This window comes from Phascolarctos cinereus, unplaced genomic scaffold (assembly GCF_003287225.1).
Source record: "Phascolarctos cinereus isolate Bilbo 61053 unplaced genomic scaffold, phaCin_HiC Scaffold_4;HRSCAF=312, whole genome shotgun sequence".
NCBI classification, from domain to species: Eukaryota; Metazoa; Chordata; class Mammalia; order Diprotodontia; family Phascolarctidae; genus Phascolarctos; species Phascolarctos cinereus.
The window spans coordinates 186,171,051-186,186,094 of NW_027555847.1; the positions used below are offsets into that span (position 1 = coordinate 186,171,051).

The 15,044-nt window shown below is 34.7% G+C and overlaps 1 pseudogene; it reads right to left on the reverse strand.

Moving 5' to 3' along the window:
* Positions 1–3,567: 3,567 nt before the first annotated feature.
* LOC110203257 (small ribosomal subunit protein eS17 pseudogene) lies at positions 3,568–4,015 on the reverse strand (annotated as a pseudogene).
* Positions 4,016–15,044: the final 11,029 nt, after the last annotated feature.

A 15,044-nucleotide genomic window follows, 5' to 3' on the forward strand; every position in this document is an offset into this window, starting at 1 on the left:
GCAGAATGATTTATACATTTTCAGCCACAGATAGAAAATAAGGTTTACTTAACTTCGCTGCGTTGTTACAAGGGAGGATTCTATGGGGTAGAGGAGTCATTGAAATGTGACTAAGATAGAAAAAAGAGAGAATTAAAAAAAGTTTTAAAAAATTCATCTAATTCAACCCCTCATTTTACAGGTGAGAAGATTGAAGCACAAACTAAATGATTTCTTTAAAGTCACCCAGAAAGTCAGTGGCAGAACTATAACCTTAGATTTCCTTATTCCTAGTCAGGTATTCTTTCAACTATAATGGACTGCTTCAGTCTAAAATATATGCAAAGTAATAAGCATCTACCACATGCTGGGCACTGTGCTAAGTGCTTTACACTTAATTCATTTGCTTCTCAGGACAGCTCTGGGAGGTACTTGCAATTATTTTACCCATTTTGCTGTTCAGGAAACTGAGGTAAATAAACGTTGAGTGACTTGTCCAGGGTCACACATCTAAGTAAATGTCTGAGAAGAAATTTGAATTCAGGTGTTTCTGACTCCAGGCTCAGTGCTCTATCCACTGCCCCTCCAGCTGCCTCTAGGAAACACTTTATGAAGCACTGTAGATCTTTTTTCTGTTGTCAGGCCAATCTCAATGTACCAAAATTTTTTTCTGTTATGTTGATCCACTCACTTAAAATGTCATACTGCCACTTCTTTATTTCTGTCTAAATAATTACCATTCTTTAGGGCCTAATTCAAGTCCTTCCTCTTCATGATGATTTTTCTAACTACTCCAGCTTTCAGTGAACTCCTGCTCTGTACATCTACAATGCTGTACCATATGGTGTATACCATAAAAAAATTAGCACTTATTGAATACTCTCAATCAATGAATCAATCAATAAGCATTATTAAGATAAGATTTACTAGCTGATGGCTATGTTAAGCAAAGCAGAGCGTACAGCCAAAGATAATACAATTCTCTGATTCTCACCATTTTAAATACTCAAATGAATCTATGATCTCATCTATTTGGGAGGTCCTTCCAATGATTCAGATCTCAAACCATGTAAACTCTTGCCAATGCCCTCAGATAAGTTTCCCTACAGTGGGTCAATGCAATGTGCTGGAACTCTCTTTACTTTGTCCTGACATCTTAAGGGTACCAGTGGAACAAACACTGGCTGTCCACTCTCAGTTCCCCAAAGTAATCCAGTCCATTCTCCTGCTGTTCAACTCTGGGCCCAACTCATCATCCACACAATTCTGATGGATTTAGGGACCAATATACAAGGTATCTCAAGAAGGGAAAGACAACAAAGGCAAGGAAAAAAAAATCTTGGATCTTGTTAATACTGACCTTTTAAGTCTAGTCTCATCTAAATGAAACACTTGTGAATTAGGAGCATCTTCAGTGACAATGTTAGTAAAGAATGTGCAGACCTCCTCAAGTGGTATTCAAAATTGAATCACATCTTTCCCATTTCATAATCCCCATTTTTGTTGAGTCATTTTCAGTCATGTCCAACTCTTTGTGATCCTATTGAAGTTTTCTTAGCAAAGATACTGGAGTGGTTTGTCCTTTCCTTCTCCAGCTCATTTTATAGATGAGGAAACTGAGGCAAATAGGGTCAAGTGACTTGTCCAGGGTCACACAGCTAGTAAGTCTCTGAGGCCATATATAAACTCAAAAGGATGGGAGTCTTCCTGGTCCTCTATCCATTGTGCCATCTATCTGCCCCTAATCCCTATTTTGTTTATAATAAAAACATGCTACATAACACCTATAGGACTTATTTCACAAGGTTTTTATTTATACTGTTTCATGCTTTGTATTCCTTATACCATTAATATTGGGATTTTCAAACTCTTTTGACATTTTATGCCTTCCAGAATTTGCCTTTAAACTACCTTTCTAGATTCATTTTTCACTATTTCCTGTCATGTAGCCTGTACTCCTGCCATATGATTTGCTTACTGTTCCTTCTATACACTTGATTGCTTTCTACTTCCCTGTCTTTAGTCATGCTGTTTCTTTTGCCTAGAATGCCGTCTATTCCTAGCTATGTTTAATTTGTATCCATTCTTGAAGACCAAGCCCGCACGTCATATCTTCCAATAGGACCAGGAAAAATGTAAATTCTTTGAGAACAAGTATTATTTGTTGTTTTTGTCCACTTATCCCTAACATATTATCTTGAACATAGTAGCCCTCAACACATACAAGTTGAACCAAATTGAAAGAGATAGTGGTTTTATGTTTCTCTCTTCTTCCAGTTTTCTATCTCTCCCTTGTATAATTTAACTATTGTTTTACAAACAGTAATAATGTGAGAGTCCTTAATCATTCTTTTTTTATCCCCCGACATGCTTAGCATAATGTCTTGTATATAATAGATAAATATTTGCAGTATGAATGGTAGTCTCTGTTTAACTACATTATAAACTCTTTGAAGGTGGTTTTATTATTTTATTATTCCTGTATTACTCTTCATTTCCCCAGCAGCTGCCCATAACAATGACTATTACCACTATTAATGACCACAGTTCATAGTATGCCCAAAACACTTGTTTCAGGGATTAAAGACCTATCTAAAAAGAACAAAATTTTGCTTTCAAATACCACCTTGTGGCCAACGTGTTAAATGCACCTGAAAACTATTTAAATCATAAGATAAATAGGCATTCAGACAGATTTCCCTGAGTGAATTCTAGGAATTGTAGTCTTGGACAGAAAGTATTTTCTTTCTGCATTGGAAGGTACTGATACTATTATGAACTTTAATTAATATGCAATAATGATGGTAGAGGGGATGATCCCAACGAGCATTTTTTAAAATTGTATACAAGTTCAGGGGTCACAGCCTGTTTTGTTTTTTTTTGAGAAAACACGGTGAGGGTGGTAGTTGGAATGGACTGACATTGCTCAGTGCTCAATAATGGCTTAACTTTCTCCCCTTCCCTCTTCCCTCACCTCATCCATTCCTGTAGCCAAAGAGTACTAACAGCACAATCTTCTCTGTTTCTTTTTAAAACTTATGATTTGTTTGCTTTAGTTTCATCCTGTAAGTTTTAGTGTGCTGTTTCATTGTTATCATTTTCTTTTATTAAATTTTTTCTTATGTCTAAGATTTGTTCTTTGACCCACCAGTTCTTTAGGATTGAATTGTCTATAATTAATTTTTAAACCTTTCTTCAAAGGTTTTATTTTTAGAAGTATAATTTCAATTGCACTGTGGTCAGCAAAAGTTTTGTTAAGTATTTCTACTTTTTTGCATTTTCTTGTAGGGTTATCCCAATATGTGGTCAATTTTTGTATGGATACAAGTCCCAGATAAGAAATATATAAGCTCTTTTCTGTTTCTATTCAGTAATTTCCAGAGATATCTAACTATTCTAAAGTTCTATTTAGATAGTTAACTTCTTTCTTGTTTACATTTTGTTATGTCTATACATTGAGTTCCCTCAATATTTTATATATATATATGTATATATATATACACATACATGTGTGTGTGTGTGTATATATATATATATATATATATATATATATATATATATATATATATGTATTTTTTTTTCTCCTGGGGGAGTTCCCAAGTTTATTGGAAAGAAAGCAGAAGTAAATATTTAACAGGTCCTCTTGGTGTTTTGAAGTTCATCCCAACTGTGGGCTGGGTAACTTGCATGTTGGACAAACTGCCAAAGTCCAGGAGTTTCAACATTTCTTTGGTATCAGGGTCCACTTCAATGATTTCTTGATCCAAAGCAGACACCTCAGGGACGTAGTTGTCCCTCCTTTCTCTTTCCTCTTCCTGCAGTTTGATGGAGATACCTCTCACAGGGCCTCTCTGGATCCTCTTCATCAGATGAGTAACGTAGCTCGCGATCTTGCTGGGAGCTTCTTGCTGGGAATGATGGCGATCCCCTCGCACACACGCTTGTTGGTGTGGAAGTCATTGCCCAGGCGGGTGTAGTTCTTCTCGATGATGACTTGCCCCGCCTTCTTCATGGTCTTGGTCCGAACGCGACCCATGTCGGCTCCGGAGGGTGAAGGGTCACTATTGTATTTTTAATGTCTATTTTCCCCTACAATTCCATTAGGCATTTAGATTCTATGCTATTTGATAAATATTTATTAAGTACTTGTGTTTATCTGTCTATGATGCTTGTAAGAATAATGCAATCATCCATCCTTGTGCTTTTCCTTCTCTTTACCCAACCTTTTCTGTCTCTTTACAAAGTAGAAAATGATAGTAAAAAGTCTGTTTAATTCTTTAATTGAAGCACTCTATTTCCATCCATTGACTCTTCCCCTTGCTTCATTCAGATCAAAGGTTTTCCTCTTTCTTTCCTTTTAGTCTCTCTACTATGTTCCACCCTCCTATGTTGGAGGTTGTTTTACTTATGACTTCTCTCTCATCTTTCCTGCCCTCTCTACTATCCCTGTCCCCACCTATTTCATTGTTGAATTTAACATATTTCTATCCCGTACTCTTTGCATGTTTTTGTGTATTAATGTGTTCAGCCTTATTTTGACTAGTTAGGATGAAAATGAGACTCTCATGATGACTCTTATAGTTACTGATTCTTCTATGTTTATATATTTTTTTTACCTCATGCACCCCTATTACGTGACATACTACTATATCTCCTTTTCATTCATATTTCTTTCTTTAATGAAGGACTGAAGCATAATTCTAACTCACTGAAGAAACTTATCAGAAACTATTTTGCCCCAATTTCATGGTAACAAAAAGGATAACTTAGAGGAAATAAGTAAATATTTATAAGACTATAAAATACCCAAATTAACAAAAGAATGTATAGATTATTAAATTATCCAATATTATTTAAAAAATTGAACAAGTCATAAATAAGGTACCAAACAAAAAATCTTCATGGACCAGATGGATCTATAAATAAATTCCATTAAACATTTAAAGAACAATAGATTCCAAAATAACAAAAACTGCTTGCAAAAACAGGCATGTAAATTATACTTTTAATCACTTCCTTTAATACAAGTAGGTTGTTCATACCTAAAACAAGAAGAAACAAAGAAGAAAAATTACACTCTACTCACAAATCTCTAAAGCGCATCATTACAAATAATTTAAAATATTTTCAAGTAGGATAGGTTGGATTTATATCAGGAATGTAGGGTTAGTTCAATAGAAGGAAGACTACAAATATAATAAATTATGTCAATAAAGATAATAAAAAGTGCACGATTATATTAAAAGATGCTGAAAAGGATTTTTTATAAAATCCAACACTATTTTATTAAAAAAAACACTTGAAAGCATAGGAATAAATAAATGGACATTTCCTTAATATAGTAAAATAACATCTTTCTAAATCCAAGAACAAACATATATAATAAAAATAAGTTAGCAGCTTTTCCAATAAAATCAGTGGTAAGGCAAAGTTGTCCATCATCACTACTACTATTTAATGTAGAGAAATTCTATTCAAAATAATACCAGAAGGGCAGGGAATAGAAACCATAAAACATTTGGCAACATATCTTCCAAGATTCTTCCAGAAACTATATAATTTTAACTATAATATAGTCTTTGCAGAAATCATGGGCAGGTTGAATCAAAATAGTAAAAATGATAATGCTACAAAATATTTTACTTATTCAGTTTTGTACCAATCAAGCTCCCAAAATATTATTTACAGAGCTAGAAAAAAATAATAATGAAATTTGTATATATGAGCAAAAGGTTAAAAATCTCTAGGATATTAATGAAAAAATGTAGAAAGAAAGGGTATTATCTCAGTCTATACTACAAAACAGTACTCATTTAAACAATTTGGTATCGTTTAAAAAAAAGAGGCCAATTTGATAACACATTAGGTACATAGCATACAAAAGCAAACAAACACCAATTAACCATGTGTTTGACAAACCCAAAGATTTCATTTAATGGGGGGGACTCACTAGTTGACAGTAAGTGATGAGAAAATGGGACAGCAGGAGCAGCTAGGTGGCACAGTGGCTAGAGCACTGGCCCTGAAATCAGGAGGACCTGAGTTCAAATCTGACCTTAGACCAAACACATGACCCTGGGCAAGTCACTTAACCCCAGTTGCCTAAAAAAAAAAAAATGGGACGGCAGTCTGGAAGAAAATAGGTTTAGACCAACTAATCACACTATATGCTAAGATAAGCCCCAAATGGATGTGTATGACCTAGATATAAAAGGTCACATCTTAAAATTATTAAAGGACCAAAGATTTGAATATACCTTTTAGATATAGGAAGAGGGGAAGAATTTATAACCAAACAAGCGACAGAGGAGATATCAAGAAAAGATGGACAATTTTGATTATATAAAATTAAATGTTTTTACACAAACAAATCTAATGTAGTTAGAATTAAAAGGGAAATGAGTAATCCAGGAAAAAAAATTCCTTGCAACAAGTTTTTCTGATAAAGCTGTCACAATCCAAGATAAATACAGAATTGATTAATCTTTATAAGTCTAAGAGACATTCCCCAATAGATAAATCACAAAAGAGCAGGCAGTTTTCAAAGAAAGTTATCTAAGCTATTAACAGCCATATAAAAATGTTCTAAATCACTAATCATTACAGAAATACAAAATAAAGTAATTTTGAGAGTTCTCTTCATATCCATCAAATTTCTCAAAGATGAGAGAATAAAATGACAGATTTTACAAGGCCTGCTAGAAAACCACTAAGTTAGTACATTGTTGGTGCATTGGCCTAGTCATTCTGCAGTAGCCAAAAATTGGAAACCAAGGGGTTATCTTTCTTTTGGAGAATGGTAAAATAAAATTTTGATAGATTAATATAGTGGACTTTTATTGTGTCTTCAGAAATGACAAAATGTATTGTTTCAAAAGAAACTGAGATTACCTCTATGAACTGATGCAGAGCAAAATGAACATAACTAGAAGAATAATTTATACAATGGTAACAACATTAAAGAGAAAATAACTTTTGAAGGCTTTAGAAGTCCAATCAATGCAGTTATAAACAATGAATCAAAAACCAGGCCTCTATACCACTTACTTCTGTTCTGATAGGTGAAGGATTTAAAATGCAATAAGAGGAATGCAATTTCAGGTAAGGCTTCTGTGGGAATTTGTTTTTGCCATTTATACATTACTTGATTATTGAGTGGAGGAAGTGAGAGGGGCAGATTAATAAATGGAAGTGACTTTCTTGAAGGGGAATCTTGAAGCATACAGGGGAAAATTTAAGTGATGTTAAAACAGAACATAGCAAGAAGAAAATACAAAACCAACTGAGGAGAAGCACATGTGCTCAGACCTTTAGTTTAATTTGGAGAATACATGAGATTTCTTGCTGCTTATTTGTCTTTCTAAAGGTGGCACCATGTTTTCAGGATATATGCAGCATTCCAACATGACCTGGAGCTCTACTTGATCAATGTCTTCAGAGAATTGTAAAGAACTTAAATATCTTATCCACACTGGAAAGATATTGCTGTTTTAAAAGGAACTAAAGCTAAATAAATGAATAGGTCTGTTAATAAGCTTAAGTATTTATGTATTGTAAGTATATATTATTTTGTGTAGCTAAGTGGTACAGTGGATGGTGCCCGGCATGGAGTCAGAAAGACTCATTTTCCTGAGTTCAAAACTGGCCTCAGATACTTACTAGATGGGTGACTCTGGCAAGTCACTTAAGTCAGTTTGCCTTAGTTTCCTCCTCTGTAAAATGAGCTAGAAAAGAAAGTAACAAACCGCTTCAGTATCTTTGCCAAGAAAACTCCTAATGGGGTCGTGAATAGTCAGAAACAATTAAAAATGACTGAACAACAAAATACTACATATTAAGTATTTTATGTGTTATAAATATGTTAGTTGTGACTTTAGGTTCCTAAAGCCTACGTTGAGCTTTTCCCTAGAGTTTTTAAGAGTCTATTTATAGGGAGCAATATATGTGATATGTGTGTGTGTGTGTGTGTGTGTGTGTACATATACATACATATGACAAATGAATTAGTATATATTATTAATTCATTTATTATTTAGCCATTTTTTGTCTATGATTTGGTTGAAGATATTAATAACGTATTTACCCAATTTTCAAAACAGAAGTTTTTAAGGGATAATTAACATTAAACAACAAAATGATCTAATAATATGAACATCTTTCACTTGGATTAAAAAAGTAAAAGTATAAATTTGGAAAGAAATTTGGAAAGAAAAGAAATTCATGAGCACTAAAATTTTTCATAGACTTCGAAAATTCAATAGTGTGGAATTTTTTTCCATGTCTTTTAAAATCTTAGAGATCCTACCATGTGTGCTAAAGAACTTTCTATAGGTCTTTTAATATTTCATGGAAATTTGGGGGCTTCTTACATGCTATCTTTTACATGATCAATCCACCCCTTTTTCTGATTATGCATGAGCTTGATAATGTCTTCTATGTTACATCTTGCCCACAAGGTGGCAGTATTCAGCAGTTTATTTACTTTTTTAAAAATTAAATTAATTTTTTAATTAACAGAAATCTGTTTCTCTCCCTCCCATACCCATTCCATTGAAGAAAAAAAAATGAAGAAAAATCTTCATAACAGATAAACACAGTCAAGCAAAACAAATTCTGTCACTGATATTGTCCATTAAATTGATGTCTCATTTTGCACCAAATCCATTGTTGGTGATAGCATGCATCATCATTAGTCCTCTGGAATCAAAAATAATCATTGCGTTTTCCACACTGCTGTTCAATTTTTCCCCGCAGTCTATTTTTACCTGAAATGGTAAGTCCTTATTCTAATAGTTGAGATTTTTGTGTTTATCAAACACTAGACTACTAAGGTTCATTTGATACTGTATATTGTATGTCTAATACCTTTCACTGATCAATCTCTCTTTTATAAATAGTATCAATTTGTTTTGAGAATTACGGATTTGTAGTATAGTTTGAGATCTGGTACTGCTAGACTCCCTTTGTTCCCACATTTAAAAACTATTTCCCTTAAGATTCTTGACCTTTTTGCCTCCATGTAAATTTTGGTATTATATGTCTAACTGTATAAAGTAATCCTCTGGCAATTTGATTGATAAGACATTGAATAAGTACATTAATTTAGGTAGTACTGGTTTTTTTTTATTGTATTGACTCAGCTTACCCATGAACAATTAATATTTATCTACTATTTAGGTCAGTCTATGTCTGTAAATAGTGATTAGTAGATGTATTTATAATTATTGTATCTGTGTTAGTAAGCAAACTGTCACGTATCGCAAGTATTCTGTAGTGGTTCTTGCTGGGTTTCTTTGGTGTTAAACAGAAACACTGATACTTTATGTGGATTTGTTTTATATCCTGCAAGTTTGCTGAAGTTATTAATTATTTCAAAAGAAATGTTCTAGGTTTCTTTAAATATACTATGATTTCATCTACAAACTTAGTAATTTTTTTTCTTCTTTGCCTGTGCTTATTTCTTCAATTATTTTTGTTATTTTATTGCTGTAACCCGCATTACATGGAAATGGTAAAAATGGACAACTTTGTTCACCTTTTTGTTTTAGATACAAACCATTTATCATTTTAAGGAGTAGTCCATTTATTCTTGTTTTCTAGTAAAAAAAAACCACAAAATGGATGTTATGTCAAAAGCTTTCCTTTTCTGCATATATTAATATAATTATGTGATTTTTTATTTTTAATATGGTTATATCAGAAATTGTTAATATTGTTAATATTGATTAACCACCACTATCATAGTAGATAGTTTTTGTGATATGTTGTTGTAGGCTTTTTGTTAATATTTCATTTAAAAGATTTGCATCAATGTTCATTAGAGGCATTAGTTTATAGTTTTTTCTGTTTTGACTCTTCTTGCTCTGTGTGTGTGTATGTGTGTGTGTGTGTGTGTGTGTGATGGAAGAAATTTAAAACTCTTTTTGCTATCTTTGCAAACACTTTTTGTAATAATGTGCATGTGTGTGCACATGCACAGTTGTTATAGCAACACAACTACAAGAAAAAGTATGGTTAAATGGTTTAAAGAACTATATATGTTTGTTGGTTTGTAATATAATTTATATGTGAAAGTTATCTTTCACTTATTTCCTGAATTGCTTAAAAAAAAAATCTTGGTCTAAAGGCTGATAGCAGGAATTTGCCAAGATGAGAAAAACAAAATCCATCCCTACAAAGTTTAAAGAAATGAAATTTAATTGTTTCTTGAAAGTTTAATAGAATTCACTTCTGAATCCATCTGGTCCTGTGTTTTTCCTCCCCTTTGGTTCATTTATGGCTTGATCAATTTCTTACTCTAAAATTGAGTTGTTTAAATTCTTTATTTCTTGTTCTGTCAATTTGGATATTTATTTTTATAAATATGCAATTATTTCATTTTATTTGCATACAGTTGGCAAAATAATATCTAATAATATTCTTTCATTTGTTGTGAATCCTCTTTTTTGTTTTATTTATTTTCAATTAATTAATTAATTTTTTGTTTTCAACATTCACTTCCACAAGATTTTGAGTTCCAAATTTTCTCCCTTTTTCTCCCTTCCCCCTACCCCAAGACAGTGTGCATTCTGAATACCCCTTTCCCTAATCTCACCTCCCTTCCATCACTCCCCCTTCTCTTATACCCTTCCCCTTCTGTTTTCTGTAGGGCAGAATAGATTTCTATAACCCATTGCCTGTCTATCTTATGTCCCAGTTGCATACAATTCTTAACATTTGTTTTTAAAACTTTGGGTTCCAAATTCTCTGCCTTCCTTCTTCCCCACCCACCCTCACTGAGAAAGCAAGCAACTCAATATAGATTATACATGTGTAGTCATGCAAAACACTTCCATAATAGTCATGTTGTGAAAAACTAACTATATCTCCCTCTATCCTATCCCGCCCCCTGAATTTATTCTATTCTCTCCTTTGACCCTGTCCCTCCTCAAAAGTGTTGGCTTCTGATTACCCCCTTCCCCAATCTGCTATCCTTTCTATCATCCCCCCCCAACCTCTTCCCCCTTATTTTCCTGTAGAATAAGATAGATTTCCATACCCAAGTGAGTGTGTATGTTATTCCCTCCTTGAGCCAAATCTGATGAGAGTAAGATTCACTCATTACCTCTCACCACCCTTCTCTTCCCCTCCACTGTAAAAACTTTTTCTTGTCTGTTTTATATGAGATAATTTACCCCATTCTACCACTTCCTTTCTCCTTCTCCCAGTAAAATCCTCCTTCACCCCTTAATTTTATTTTTTAGATATCATCACTTCATGTTCAACTCACCCTGCACCCTCTGTGTGTGTGTATACACACACATATATACATACAAACACACATATGTATGTATACACACATATATGTATATACACTATATGTATACACACACACACACACACACACACATATATTCCCTCCAACTACCCTAATACTGAGAAAGGTCTCATGAGTTACACAAATCATCTTTCCATGTAGGAATGCAAACAGCTCAACTTCATTAAGTCCCTTGTGATTTCTCTTTCCTGTCCACCCCCTCATGCTTTTCTTGAGTCTTGTATTTGAAAGTCAAATTTTCTTTTCAGCTCTGGTTTTTTCATTAAGAATTCTTGAAAGTCCTCTATTTCATTGAATGTCCATCTTTCCCCCTGAAAGATTATGCTCAGTTTTACTGGGTGGGTGATTCTTGGTTTTAATCCTAGCTCCCTTGACCTCTGGAACATCATATTCCAAGCCCTTAATGTAGAAGCTGCTAAATCTTGTGTTATTCTGATTGTGTTTACACAATACCTGAATTGTTTCTTTCTGGCTGCTTGCAATATTTTCTCCTTGACCTGGGAACTCTGGAATTTAGCTATAATATTCTTAGGAGTCTTTCTCCTGGTATCTCCTTCAGGAGATGATCTGCGGGTTCCTTCAATCTCTATTTTACCCTCTGGTTCTAGAACATCAGGGCAGTTTTCCTTGATAACTTCCTGAAAGATGAAATCTAGACTCTTTTTTTGATCATGGCTTTCAGGTAGTCCAACAATTTTTAAATGATCTCTCCTGGATCTATTTTCCAGGTCAGTTGTTTTTCCAATGAGATATTTCATAATGTCTTTTATTTTTTCATTCTTTTGGTTTTGTTTTATAATGCCTTGATTTCTCATAGAGTCATTAGCTTCCATTTGTTCCATTCTAATTTTTAAGGAATTATTTTCTTCAGTGAATTTTTGGAACTCCTTTTCCATTTGACCAATTCTGCTTTTTAAGACATTCTTCTCCCCATTGGCTTTTTGGACCTCTTTTGCTACTTGGGTTAGGCTATTTTTTAAGGTGTTATTTTCTTCAGCATTTTTTGGTGGTCTCCTTTAGCAAGCTGTCGACTTGTTTTTCATAATTTTCTTGCATCACTCTCATTTCTCTTCCCAATTTTTCTTCTACTTTTCTTACTTGCTTCTCAAAATTCTTTTTGAGCCCTTCTATGGCCTGGGACCAATTCATATTTTTCTTGGAGGCTTTGGATGTAGGAGCTTTGACTTTGTTGTTATCTTTTGGTTGTATGTTTTGATCTTCTTTGTCACCAAAGTACGATTCTGTAGTCTGAGATTTTTTGTGCTGTTTGTTCATGTTCCCAGCCAATTACTTGACTTTCAAACTCTTTGTTAAGGTAGGGCTCTGTTTCCAGTGTGGAGAGTGTACTGTCCTGTGCTTTAGGGGTTTTGTGCAGCTGTTTTCAGAGATACTTCTAGGGACCTGTAAATTTTCAGTTCTTCCAAGGTGGTGTGAAAAGGGGCAAGGTGTTTACTCCTTTCCTGTCCCTGTGCTCTGATCTATGAGTGACCACAAACACTCTCTTCTTCCTTTGAACTGTGAAGAGGATTCCTTCTTCACCACCAGCACAAGCTCCACCATGCCAGAGCTCCTCCTCTCCCCAGGACTACCACTCAGAACTGGAACCTAGATCCAAGCACAGGCAAAGTAAGAGAATCCTGCCTCAGCACCAGCAAAGTGATTCCTGTAATCTCCCTCTGATCAGCTGCTTGATTCCCCCCCGCCCCCGCCCCGTCTGTGGGCTTAGAGCTCCAGAAGCAGCTGCTGCCCTGGGGCTGCACCAGGGCTGGGCCCAGACTGAGCTCCTCTCTCACCCAGGTCCAACAAACCTTTCTTAATGGCCTTCTAAGTTTTCTTTGGAGTTTGTAGGTTGAGAAGTCTGGAAACTGCTACAGCTGCCAGTGATTCAGTCCCCTGAGGCCTGCTCCAGGTTTGCTGAGGCCTGGTCTTTGCCTGTGCCCACACTGAACTGTGCTCCTCTACAAAACTGACACAAGAGACCCTTCCCATCCACCATCCAGGTTGTCTTGGGCTGGAAACCTGCCTCACTCTGTCTTTCTGTGGGCTCTGCTGCTTTAGACTTTGTTCAGAGCCATTTTTTACAGATATTTGGAGGAGTTAACGGGAGAGCTGAAGCAAGTCGCTGCTTTCACTCCACCGTCTTGTCTCTGCCCCTCTCTTTTTATTTTTAACCTTGATAATTTGGTTTTCATTTTTTCTTAATTTTAATCAAATTAGCTAGTGATAATCTATTTTTTAGAAGCTGCTAATTGTGTTTATTAATTTAATGGTTTTTTATTGTCAATTTTATTAATTTCTTCCTTGATTTTCAGGATTTCTATTTTAGTGGTAAGTTGGATTTTAAAAAAATTGTTGATTTTCTAATTAATTTCATGCTCAATTAATCTGATCCTTCTCCCCATCCTTTTTTTCCCTTTGCTAATGAAAGTGTTTAGAGATATAAATTTTCTCATAAAGACTCTTTTGACTGTGTCCTACAAATTTTGGTATGTTGTCATTAGCGTCATGCATGTATAATTAATTGTCCTCAGTTTGTTAACCATGCTTAGTGCATAAGCTATGTGCACATAATCTATTTTGCATAGTCTGCCAATGCTCTTACTTGAACATAGCAAGACTTGAACTGGCTTTCTTTCAAGGGAGTTGCTGTCACCTAAGACTATGGGAGTTATTTTTTCCTCCAGTTTGGGAAGAAATGAAGCTATCTTGGGATTGGAATTGGATGACAGAGCATTTTTTCTGCCAGACTGGGAGTTTAAATCTACTGGAGAGGGGAAAATGTTCATTGCTAGATTTTATTATGAACCCTGATAGACAGCCTTTTCCCTAGAGCCTTTACAAGGTACTGTAGAAGGCAATCAAAAAACATAACATAGAACCTCCTCATTTCACCTTAGAGCAATCAAGAATTAGGTACTGTGGACTTTGTCAAACACATTCTAGAAGATTTGATGAGGACAGTAAATATTAATGCTTCAGAAAATGAGGATGGGGCTTCAATAAGTATACTTCTTGACTTAAAAGTAATTACTTTGATGAAGTCAATTAGAACTGATTATGAACAGAGCTCAAATTAACCAAAGCTATTATGTGAGAGACATAGTCATTCAAGGAGGAATTCATATAAAAGAGGGTTTATCAGAACCAGATAGAGATTCTGAGAGTTTGGAAATGGAGAGGAAGGATCTAGGTCATGCAAACTTGGGCCAGGAACAAGCAGCAACCCACAGGTAATCAACAAATGAAAAAGAAGGTAGGAGTGAGCAGAAGCAGAGAAGGGTGCTACAGATCGTCAGATCTGTAGGCATGTTGGAGTAGAAGACTTGGGCTGATTATGACTAGTATAAACACCTATCCAAGGACTGAGGGAATTTCCAAGAAAACCTCTGCTCTTCCTCAACTTCCCCTTCCATTGCTCGTCTATCCACAGATATATAATCTACTCTTTTGTTAATATATTTATAATAATCTAGATTTTATCTCAATGACAAAGAAGCCAGGGGTTAACTAGAGATACATATAAATATTAACAAGTCAGAGAGCTCAACTTTTCCCCATGTTAGGAATTTTCCCAACCATGGGTTTGGAACAATTGTGATTGAGTTAATAACTTTTTTTCCCCTAAAATAAACTCCCAAGTAAATGCAGAGGAGGGAAACATATGGACTTTAGCAGCTATTATATTAACACTAGGACTAAAATGAACCTGTTATTAAAACACAGTATTACATTTATACAGTACAAACCA